This window comes from Diachasma alloeum, unplaced genomic scaffold (genome assembly GCF_001412515.2).
Source record: "Diachasma alloeum isolate Michigan unplaced genomic scaffold, Dall2.0 Dall_scaffold_00656, whole genome shotgun sequence".
Lineage (NCBI taxonomy): Eukaryota > Metazoa > Arthropoda > Insecta > Hymenoptera > Braconidae > Diachasma > Diachasma alloeum.
In genome coordinates, this window is record NW_021680788.1 from 228,771 (window position 1) to 231,773 (window position 3,003).

A 3,003-nucleotide genomic window follows, 5' to 3' on the forward strand; every position below is an offset into this window, starting at 1 on the left:
TACCCTGGTGGTCGAAAGACGAACTTGGGGGACTCAGGAATGAAACCAGAAGGGCTTTCAACAAGGCAAAGAATGCGAGGGAACGTCCCCGTAAGGGAGCAGCCTGGACGACTTACAGAGGCTTCTCGCTCAGTACAATAAGGCACTAGAAGCCGCCAAAGACAGGTGTTGGAGGGCTTTCACGAGCACCATTGAGAGCCAATCAGAGACTGCCAAGCTGACGGAAATCTTTGGTACAAACAAGACCACATATCTAGGGAGCCTACAAGCACCGGATGAGAACAATACGGAGACAATGGAGGAAACCCTGAAACTCCTAATGCAAACACGCTTTCCGGGATTCACCGAATCCCAGGGAGGAGATACAGAATCACGGCGAAGTCGAAGGGGCGAACATGAAACTCACGACTGGTCCTTGGCTGGCAAAATTGTGCAACAGTGGGGAGTCAAATGAGCTGTAAAGACCTTTGAGCCTTACAAAGCGCCGGGGCCAGATGGGATTTTCCCGGCCCTGCTACAGGAGGGGATGGAGAATATCATAGGATATCTAACCAAAAGCCTCAGGGCCAGTATAGCACTGAGACATATTCCGAGGTCATGGAACGAGACTAAGATAGTCTTCATTCCAAAGCAGGGCAAGGTTGGGTATATTAAACCAAAGGACTTCCGCCCAATAAGTCTTACATTCTTCATATTGAAGACGCTGGAAAGACTGGTGGACCATAAAAATGGGGCTCTTGGTAGCGAGCCGCCTCACTCCCTCTCAATATGCGTATCGAGAGGTAGATTCACGAATACCGCCCTACACCATCTGGTGGGACTCGTGGAGGGACAATTTGCTGCCAAGGGATATGCCATAGGAGCCTTCTTGGATGTTGAGGGAGCTTCTGACAGCACCACGAACGAAACCATAGAGGAAGCTATGAAGAAGCATGAGATCACTAGGACGATCATTGCTTGGACGCAGACCATGTTAAGGGGCAGGAGACTGTCGGCAAATCATGGACAAAGCTATATAGAAGGGCGCCCAGCCAGAGGATGTCCGCAGGGGGGAGTTCTCTCACCTCTGCTATGGAATCTGGTTGTGAACGAACTTTTGGAAAGGCTGCGGGCAGCGGAATGCCATGTCATTAGCTTTGCCGATGATGTGGCAATAGTGGTTAGAGGCGGTTTTTTGAGTCCTAGTCTTCACAAAAAAATACAAGCCAGAGACGATCAGACCTTTAATACTGAACGGCTCGGTAGTAAACTACCCCAACAAAGTAAAGTATCTGGGAGTAATTCTAGATAATAAACTCAGTTGAAAGGATCACATCTATACACAGAGAAGCAAAGTGTTTGCCTCGATGTGGGCATGCAGAAGGGCCATTGGGAAAAACTGGGGGCTAAACCCCAGAATGATACTGTGGTTCTATCAGATGGTACTGTTACCAAGGCTAACGTATGCTGCGATAGTCTGGCGGCCAAGGGCAGGAAGGGTGGCAACAAAGAACTTGTTGAAGGGCCTAGAGGGAACTTTCCTGAGGGTCGCGACGGAGGCCATGAAGACCACACCTACTGAGGCGCTAGAAATAGCACTCAGTATCCTGCCTTTGGACCTCAGAGTGATTAGCTGTGCAAGCACAACAGCCTACAGACTACGGTCTCAGCAGGAATGGAAATCGACAGGCCAAGGTCATACCCAACTTGGCTTGATTAATGCAAATTCCTTCGCAGACAAGTCCGACAGGATCCAGAGAAAATATCAAATTAACAAAGCCTTCAAAACTAGAATACCATCCAGAGAGGAGTGGTTAGATTCAAAACTTAAACCAGGATCCAAGGAGGATTACTGGTTTACCGATGGATCTGGCTGCAATGAACGCTTTGGGGCGGGGATCTATCGATTGAAAGATGGCTTCGGGGAAAGCTTCCCCCTGGTCCAGCATGCAATAGTCTTTCAGGCCGAGGTGTTAGGCATAGCCAAATGTGCTGAGCACCTGGTAGCAAAAGAGACGGAAGGGATAAACATCTTCATCTTCAGCGATAGCCAGGCGGTCATTAAAGCGCTGGAGAAAGCTACTACTAATTCTAAAGTTGTGTTGGAGTGTATGCAAGCACTTACCACTTTAGGGGAGAGGAATAAAGTCACCCTAACCTGGGTTCTGGGCCGTCACGGAATACAGGGTAACGAAGAGGCAGAATGGCAGGCCAGAAGAGAAACGGAAGGCGTTCCTCCGGAGGATCTGATTGGTGTGCCTTTCGCAGTGGGAAAAAAGATCATAAAAGATCAACTACAGCGAGAATTCGAACAACGCTGACGAACTAGCATAACCTGTAGACAGGCTAAACTGTTTATGGGGGAACAGTCAAATAGAAGGACTAGAGAACTTCTGGCGCTGAACAGGAAAAATCTGCGGGTTGCGATAGGACTTCTCACAGGCCACACTACCCTCAGGGTTCACCCGTACAACATGAAGCTAGCCAAACAGGCAGGCTGTAGGCCAAAGAGGATTGACTAAAGTAGAGGCTCAGATCTCGGGGTTAGACTGACCCCAAGTCAAAAGTAGTTCGACCCCAACGGAGGGATGCCGCCACGGTCGAATCTGACGGCTGGGCGAACGGCCTGTGCGGGTAACTCGGTAGTAGCAGTCCCGCTGTCACAGGGATAGTTTCGGAGTGGGATCTGTGTCCTCCTCGTCCTCACCATGTTCTTAATGTTTTTCAGGTGATTCATTTGCTGGCTAATTCATATTAAGGAATGAAACACAGAGGGTGTGATGGAGAATTAAATTCCCCATCAATCGATCCCCGTTGCATCCCTTAATCTCTGTAACAAAAAAATACAAACTACGACAAAGTCATGGGCCAATGAGCAAAATAATTTTGTTCTCGGCGCACAATGACTTTTCACCATTCGCTCGCGAATTAAAAATTCACCTCTCCCCTCCTGATTGAGATTAAGGAATGAAAAAAGAGTAGTTCGACGGAGAATTAAATTCCCCACCAACTGACCCTCTTTCA